The sequence below is a fragment of the Canis lupus genome, chromosome 21 (genome assembly GCF_048164855.1).
Source record: "Canis lupus baileyi chromosome 21, mCanLup2.hap1, whole genome shotgun sequence".
NCBI lineage: Eukaryota > Metazoa > Chordata > Mammalia > Carnivora > Canidae > Canis > Canis lupus.
Window position 1 is genome coordinate 3,289,531 of NC_132858.1, and position 9,504 is coordinate 3,299,034.

Sequence of the window (9,504 nt, forward strand, 5' to 3'; positions counted from 1 at the left end):
CAGTCTGTGGCTTTACTTGCCCATCTGTCCCATGACCTTTATATCTTATCCGTTTTCCTTTCCTACTTTGTCTTTTCTTAGCTTCTCAGCCCACTTGGACTTGGGGGCGGTGGAGAGGGAAACAAGTGCTTGGCCAGTTGTCTTGAACCTCACACCCAGCTTTGTGCCCTGGGAAACCAGACAAGGCCCAGGAGAGCTGTGTGAAGCAGGGCCTCAGGTATCCTGTGTCCCCTGGGTGATGCCCCTGGACAGGTTCCTTAAGTCAGGCTCCTTAGCTAGGGAAGAATTGGCTGAGGGGGTTCCATCTGTGATGGGGTTGTGGCCAATGAAGAGCAGATTGGGAGCTACATGCTGCCAGGCAGGAAGCATGTGTTGGAGAGAACAGGAGAGGAGGGCAGAGAGGTACATGACCCCAGGCATCTGTCTCTATGGCTCTCTGTGCAGAGAACACATTCTAGCTCAGCACTGGCAAGGGTGGACACGCATCCCATTGCCCTCCCGTGTCATCCAGGCTCCTTATACTATTGCCTGATGCGGCAGAGAACAGAAGTCGACATGACACGGCACTCTGTGTTCAACCCTTCTGACCCACTGATCCCCAGCTTTATTCAGCAAACACTGAGCAAGTGCCTCCTGTATACAAGCAGGGGCTTGGGTGCTGGGCAGTTTAAGGATGAGGCAAGTTTCCCATTCACAAGGAACTTATATTCTGGTGAAGAGACAGTGGTATAAATAACAACCAAGCCCCTCTTACAGCCCCCCTTGGAGGAGGTGGGAGGGGTGGGTGAGTAGTGGCTGTGGAAAATGGTCTGAGCCAGGGCCTTTTTTATTTTTATTTAAAGATTTTATTTATTGGGATGCCTGGGTGGCTCAGCAGTTTAACGCCTGCCTTTGGCTCAGGGTGTGATCCCGGAGTCCCGACATCGAGTCCCACATTGGGCTCCCTGCAAGGCGCCAGCTTCTCCCTCTGCCTATGTCTCTGCCTATCTCTCTCTCTCTCTCTGTCTGTCTCTCATGAATTTTATTTTATTTTATTTTATTTTATTTTACTTTATTCATGAGAGAGAGAGACAGAGTCAGAGACACAGGCAGAGGGAGAAGCAGGCGCCTTGCAGGGAGCCCAATGTGGGACTCGATCCCGGGACTCCGGGATCACACCCTGAGCCAAAGGCAGAAACTCAACTGCCAAGCCAGCCAGGTGTCCCTAGGCCTGTGCCTCTTGACCTTGAATGGGCATACAAATTACTTGGGGAGGGCAGCCAGGATGGCTCAGCGGTTTAGCACCACCTTCAGCCCAGGACCTGATCCTGGAGTCCTGGGATCGAGTCCCACATCGGGCTCCCTGCATTGAGCCTGCTTCTCCCTCTGCCTGTGTCTCTGCCTCTCTCTCTCTGTGTTCTCATGAATAAATGCATAAAACCTTTAAAAAAATTACTTGGGGATCTTAGCAAATGCAGATTCTGACTCAAGAGGCTTGTGGTGGGGCCTGAGAGTCTGTGTTTCTACAAGCTCCTGGATGCCGCTGATGCTCGTGGTCCATGGACCACACTTTGAGTAGCAAGAGAAGAAGGAGAACAAGGTCTCCTGCTACACATTGGCTTCTATGCTGAGGGTGATGTGGGCACCCGTGGGAACCCCGCCAGGACCACAGCTGACCCTGCAGCCTCAGATGGAGGTGCGATGTTCACCCCTATGCCCAACGGCAGACCTGAACCTTGTTGGTTGGCCAGCCAGACTCTAGGTCTCTACCACCCAGCGTCTCACTGGCCCTTCATGCCACCCCAGAGGGAAATCGCTGGGGGGTGGGTTTGCCTGGGTGGGACAGCACCCATCAGCTTCAGAGCTGGGGTATGGGAGACCCCTCTTCAGAACCTCTGGGGGCTGGTTCTGTTCCAGGGTGAAGGGTCTCATCAGAGGAGGTCCTCAGGTTTCAGAGTTTGTAGTAACATTCCTGTGAGTACAGAGACTTGAGCGTAGAGTGAGTACACATGGTGGGGGTTGCCCAGAACCATCGGTTATCTCGGGACAAATGATTCAGCAGATGCTGGGCTCCCACGGGTTCATTCCGGGTCAAGGTAAAGTCTCCTGGGTGGTGGCAGAGCCTGTGTGGGCTGTGAGTGGCCCTGACATCCTCAGAAGCAAGCTGGGAAGCCTCTCCCCATCCACATAGCTTGAATGGCTTTCAAGACAGAAGATGTGTGTGGGGAGGGCTGCTGGCCCCTGGTTAATAGGCTTAAAGGTTAATCCAGCATGTGACCAAGACAGGCTTGCTCTGTGGGGGCCAGAGGCCAGGATGCTGCCCCGTCACTGAAAAGACACTTCAAAACTCCGACATACTATACATGCCGTCAGGATCTGCAGGAGATCTGTACCTTGGGGCGCCTGCGTGGCTCAGGCTGTTAAGCATCTGCCTTCAGCTCAGGTCATGATCCCAGGGTCCCTGGGTCAGCGGGGAGTCTGCTTCTCCCTCTCCTTCTGCCCCTCCCCCTGCTCGTGCTCTCTCTCTCTCTCTCTCTTGCTGCCCTCTCTCTCTCAAATAAATAAAATTTAAAAAGAAGAAGAAGAAGAAGAGGAGGAGGAGGAAGAGGAGGAAGAAGAAGTTGTACATTAGGATATTTATTCTGGGGAGACTTTGCCAGGCCCAGTGCGTCATTCTGTGAGTGGTTCACGTCAGTTCACCTCCACACTTACTGGATCTACCCGGTCCTCACCATCTGCAGCTCAGGCTCGGTCCTGTGCCCGGCAAAAGCCTCTTCCTAGTTTTCTTCCTTCTGGCCCTGCCTCACCCGAGTCCATCCCCACACTGTGACCAAGATCTTTCAAAACTGCAAAGCTACCCACATCCCTCCGTTGCTGGAGTTGCTGCCTGTGGGGCGTGCCCAAGCCTCAGTCTTGCTGCAGTCCTCCATGTCCTCCTAGGGCCAGCTCCTCTTCTCCATCCCTCCTTCCCAGGCTCAGGACCTTTGCCCATTTCCAGAACATTCATCCCACCTCTGCCCTCAGACTCGCACCCTCTCAGTGCTTGGCCCAGTCCCCCAGACAGTTAATGTCTTCCGCTTTGTCTCCCTGTGTGTTGGGTCCAGCTGATCTTGCATGACGGTGTTGGGACAATTTTTTTTGCATCAGTCTTTCCCCTGGGTGTGCCTCCTTGCTGATTCATCTTGGGTCCCCAAGGTCCAGCTTGGGGCCTAACCCCAGTAGGCATTTAATATGTGTTTGGGGAGCCAAAATGGTGACAAATTCTCCCACTGCCTTGAGGATCTAAGTCTTGGTAGGCGGAGGGAAATTGCTGGGAAATGACGTCAAGAACAAAGTGGAATGCCTAAATGTGTAGACGAGGGCTGCTGGAACAAAGTACCACAAACTACAACAACATTTTTCCTTTACAGTTCTGAAGGCTGGAAGTCCAAGATCCAGATGTCCATCTGCCGAGCCATGCTCCCTCCAAAGCCCTAGGGGATAATTTCCAGGTTCCTGTGACTCCCACATTCCTTGGCTGTGGCTGCAGAACTTCAGTCTCTGTCTTCGTCCTTATATGGCCTATTTTCCTCCTGTGTCTCTCCTCTGTGTGTGTGTGTCTCTCTCTCTCTCTCTTTTTTAAGATTTTGTTGATTTATTTGACAGAGAGAGAGCACAAGCCGGGGGCGGGGCAGAGGGAGAAGCAGGCTCCCCATTGAGCAAGGAGCCCAATGTGGGGCTTGATCCCATGTACCTAAGATCATGATCTGAGCCGAAGGCAGACATTTAACAGACTGAGCCATCCAGGTGCCCCTCCATGTGTCTCTTATGAGGACATTTGCCATTCATTTGATTTAGGACCCTCTTGGATAACCCAGGAGGTTCTCATCAATAGATCTTTCACTTCATGGCATCTGCAAAGACCGTTGGTCCAAATAAAATCATCTTCACAGGATCTAGAGATTAGACTGTAGACATCGGGCCACCCACTTTGGGAAAGGCCAGTGGACAAGGCCAAAGCTTGCAATGGGGTTTCTACAGACCTTCCAGCCCTTACAGTTCCTGCATGGGGTCAGAGCTCAGACAGGTGTACAGTGAGGAGGGCGCACTGGAGAATGGGACAGACTGGTCAAAATCCTGCCTCCCAGAAATGCAAACTGGGCCTTCACCCTCTACCACCATCTCTCTTCCCCCTCCCAGAGCCTCTCAAGACCTTGTTAAACCACAGAGGTTTATGGAACAATGATTAGAGTGGGCAGAGGACGGAAGAAAAGCCGTCCCTTATTGTAAATTGAGGCAGGGCGCAAGGAAACTTAACAGCTATGTTATTTTCAACCAAGTGAGTATAACATTAATATCAAGACCAGCAAGGAAGGAAAGAAGAAAGGAGGGAGAATGGGGGTAGGTAGAAAAATCACAGCCCAGTATCACATGTGAAGATTCCTGAAAAACACTAAAGAAAACATTAGCAAGCAGAATCCAGCAGAGCGTTAAAGGAATAACACAACTTGTCTCAGCATGTTCCCTCCTGGAATGAAAGGGTGGTTCGGCATATTTTGGAAAATTCATTAATATGATTCAGGAAATTCATGAATGTAATTTATCACATTCGTGGATTTGAAAAATTATTTATTTATTCATAAGAGACACAGAGAGAGAGGCGGAGACACAGGCAGAGGGAGAAGCAGGCTCCATGCAGGGAGCCCGATGTGGGACTTGATCCTGGGACTCCAGGATCACACCCTGGGCCGAAGGCAGGTGCTAAACCACTGAGCCACCCAGGCACCCCATATTCATGGGTTTAATAAGAAAAGTCATACCATGAATTTTATCGATGCTGAAAGGTGGTATGACAGACTCAATAACCAATTTTTTTTAAGATTTTGTTTTTTTTAAGTTTTATTTATTTAAGTAATCTCTCCACCCAACGTGGGGCTCGAACTCACAGCCTTGAGATCAAGAGTTACATGTTCCTCCGACGGAGCCATCCAGGGGCCCCTCAACAGCCATTCTTGACTTAAAAAGACAGAGCATGGGGCACCTGGCTGGCTCCGTTGGTGGACCTTGTGACTCTCGATCTCAGAGTTGAGAGTTCAAACCCCACGTTGGGTGAAGAGATTACTTAAAAAATATTTTTTTTAAAAAAAATATATATTTTTGGGGGATCTCTGGGTGGCGCAGCGGTTTGGTGCCTGCCTTTGGCCCAGGGCACGATCCTGGAGACCCGGGATCGAATCCCACGTCGGGCTCCCGGTGCATGGAGCCTGCTTCTCCCTCTGCCTGTGTCTCTGCCTCTCTCTCTCTATCTGTGTGTGACTATCATAAATTTAAAAAAAAAAATTAAAAAAAATTAAAAAAATAAAAAATAAAAAAATATTTTTTGAAAAATATTTATTTATTTATTTATTTATTTATTTATTTATTTATTTATGGTGGGGAGGGTAGAGGGAGAGGGAGAGAGTCTTAAGCAGACTTCAGGCTGAGCACGAGCCTGACATGGGGCTCAATCTCATCACCCTGAGATCATGCCTGAAATCAATGACTTGAGCTGAAACCTAGAGTCAGATGCATAACCGACTATGCTACCCAGGCACCCCATAAATAAATTTTTTCTTAAAGAAAGCCATGAAAGAATTCCTTTAATACCACAGCGTGGAGGATCCCTGGGTGGCTCAGAGGTTTAGCACCTGCCTTCGGCCCAGGGCGTGATCCTGGAGTCCTGGGATCGAGTCCCACATCGGGCTCCCTGCATGGAGCCTGCTTCTCCCTCTGCCTGTGTCTCTGTCTCTCTCTCTCTGTCTCTCATGAATAAATAAAATCTTAAAAAAAAATAATACCACAGAGTAGAGAAGGCTATTCTAATTATGATGCAAAATCCAAAAGTCAAATAAGAAAAGATTGAAAATTCAGTAACAAAAAAAATTTTACAAAGAAAAAACAAACCAGTAACAACAGCACAGTAACAAAGTCAAAAGACAGACTGGAAAAAAGTACTGGCAACTTTCTCCACAGGCTAAGAGCCAACCTCCCTACTATCTAGGGGCTTATTATAGAAATTAGTACAGAAATTACAAACTGCAATAAAAAATTGATAAAAATGTGAAGAAGCAGCTCACAGAAAAAGAAGTGCAAATACATCTTAAATATGTTAAAAGTTGCTCACCCTCACTCATAAGAAAAGAAATGCAGGGATGCCTGGGTGGTTCAGTGGTTGAGTGTCTGCCTTTGGCTCAGGTCATGATCCTGGGATGGAGTCGTCCCCCCCCCCCCCCCCCCCCCCCCCCCCCGCACTGGGCTCCCTGCAGGGAGTCTGCTTCTCCCTCTGCCTGTGTCTCTGCCTCTTGCTGTGTGTCTCTCATGAATAAATAAATAAAATCTTTAAAAAAAAAAAAAGAAATGCAAAATAAAGCTATGCTGAGATGCCACATGTCTTCTGTGATACGGGTCAGGCCCTGTAAGTGTGGTAACGGTGCCCTGAGGTAGGGGGCTGGGACAGTAGCAGTGGCTGTGGCCCTGGGTAGGGCAGTGGGGCTGCCTTCCAAAGCCACAGACTCACTTATACTTCACAATTCAACTAAGCAATACCACTTTCTGGATTTTTTTTTTTTTTTTTTTTTACATAGTCTCCATGCCCAGCACACAGAGCTCAATGCAGGGCTTGAACTCATGACCCTGAGATCAAGACTTGAGCTGAGGTCAAGAGTCAGATGATTAGCCTATTGCGCCACCCGGCATCCCTAGATTTTGATTTTAATTGAAGTAAAATTGCTATTACAATCTCCTATTAGTTTCAGGTATATGTAGTGATTTGATATTTTCACACATTATGAAATGATCGCCAAGATACCACTTCTGGAATTTTATCCTACAGCTACAGTAGCACACATTGGAAAGAGTATATGTGCAAAGTTCCTGATTTCAGGACCTTTTTATTATCAAAATATTAGATGCAACCCAAGTGTTCACCCACAGGAGGCCAGTTAAATAAATTATAGTAAATCTATATAGTAGAATACTCTGCAGCCGAAAAAAACTGAAGCTCCACGCTCCCAAGTACAAGCGGGGGTAATGCCATGGGAAGCACATGAAAAGTGAAAAACTGTTGCATCAAAAGGGATGAAGTAAGAATGCACATTTACCTGTGTATGTTTTTAGAAAGACAATATGAAAGGATGCACAAGAAACTAAAACTGGTTTCCTGCAAGTGGGGCGGCAAGTAGGACCCTTGCAAAGGGTGCAAAGGGTGGGGAGAAAGAGAGCTTCTCCATCATATACTTTGTTTCACAATCTCTTTGAACTGTGTGAAATTACTGCCTATTCAACAATTTTAAAACACTGCAGGGCAGCCCCAATGGCGCAGCGGTTTGCAGCCACCTGCAGCCTGGGGTGTGATCCTGGAGACCTGGGATCGAGTCCCACATCGGGCTCCCTGCGTGAAGCCTGCTTCTCCCTCACCCTGTGTCTCTGCCTCTTTCTCTCTGTGTCTATGAATAAACAAATAAAATCTTAAAAAATAGTAATAAAACACTGCATATGTTGGAGATGCTCTAAGACTTTTCTGGAAGAAAATACATTGTTGGTGGCAGTTGTCTCTGGGCAATTGAGGCGGCAGGGGGGGTGGCAGTGGAGAAGGACTTTTAATTGTCATTTTACACAGTCTTGGACCATTGGGTTGTTTGCCATGGACACATACAACTTCTGAATTAAAGACAACCATTTATAATGATTTATGTTGATGTGCTTGCAAATACATAGAAGGTGCATTCCCGTGGGTTCCCCTGGGGAGTGGCATTGTTGGGACCAAGGGTACAGAGAAGGAGCTTTCCTTATGTGAGGCTGGGACTCTTACAACATGCCCACCATAGGAAAGAATGAGGGAATTGAGTGAAGAGGTTCCCTTCATCCTCCTTCCTCCAGAAAGTTTCTTGGTTGGGGGCACCCGGGTGGCTCAGTGGTTGAGCATCTGTCTTTGGCTCAGGTCGTGATCCCGGGGTCCTGGGATCGAGTCCCACATCAGCTCCCTGCAGGGAGCCTGCGTCTCCCTCTGCCTGTGTCTCTGCCTCTGCCTCTCCCTCTGTCTCTCATGAATAAACAAATCTTAAAAAAAAAAATCCCTTGGTTGAACTTAGGAGGGTCTGCACAGATGGGGTTTTATAACGTGTAAGACCTGGGAGATCTTCAAAGGGAGGGAAGAAGTGCTACGAGCTTAAGGCCCGCTGCTGTGTGAATCTAGGAGAGAACCTCACCTTTTCCCCATCCAGATCTCGGGTCTTTCTGCTACTGCAGGGAGAGTCCGGGTCCAGGGAGCCCAGCTGGATCTGATATGCCAGAAAAGAAAACAGAAAGGAGAAGGCGTCCAGGGAACGGCAGTGCTGATAGGTGATGGCTAAGATTCCAGGTCAGGCCCATCCATTATCCCATTTCATTTATCACCTTAGGCAGAAGGCCTGCGCTTGTGGCTGAGCACCCTGGCTGCCCCTGCCATTTCACCTGCACGAACCCTTGGCTAGAAAAGTCAGCCCAATGGCAATTTTGGTTCTTTAAGAACCAGTGGGGGCTCACGCTGCACTAATTAATTCAATGAGACACTCTGGAAGCTTGGCAGCTATAATCTGAGGCTGCCTGCATCCCTGCATCCCTCCCCCACGCCCGCTAGCCCCCCTCCACCTGGGAGCCCTTGGGGGATTCAGGTGCCTAGGGCAGGAGAGGCTGTGCGAGGAGCTGGGAGTCCTGCAGTCCCGGATATGACCAGGAGGTGGCGGCGCAGCTGCACCAAGCCCTGCCCCCAGGCAGCCCCAGAAAAACCCAAAACCCAAATTAAAAATTCCTTGGCCTGGAAGCAGACAGTCAGTTGGAGATTCCGGGAGCCTTCTGGCAAATCTGGGAGGTTTGACCTTCTGCTGTAAGCAAAGCCTAGGGGCGTCCATGACAGGCAAAGGGCAGGGGAAAAGAGAACATTTTTAGGCATATGGGAAAAGGAAATAGAGACAAGAATTCTCCCACAGGTGCCATGGATTTCAGCAGCTCCCTTTAGCCCCACAATTCTCCAAGTGAGGCCAGGTCCCCGCGCCCCAGAATCATCTGTGGGCTTATTTTTAAATGCAAATTCTGGGGCCTCTCCTTGTGGCAGGACCTGGGACACTGCATTTCAGCCCGTGTTCCCATGGTTTCTGACTCATGCTCAGTTTTGAAACCCGAACATGGCAGCACTGCCTTTCAGGGGCCAGAAATCAGGGGCCAGAAATGGGCGCCCTCAAAGTCACTGACCCAGGGGTACGGGGAGCAGGCCTTCCCCTGTGAGGATGATATTTGCACAACCATGGCCTAAAGCCTTTCACTGTGAGATTCAGCCTTCGGGCTTCTGCACTAGGGCTGTGCCCAATGGGCCCCTTGCTTATGGCCTCCTTTGCTCTAGTACGGGTTGGTTCTCTCGCCACGTCTCTCTATTTGCTATTTTAAAATTCATAATGAGGGCGCCTGGGTGACTCAGTGGTTGAGCGTCTGCCTTTGGCTCAGATCATGATCCTGGGGTCCCGGGATCAAGTC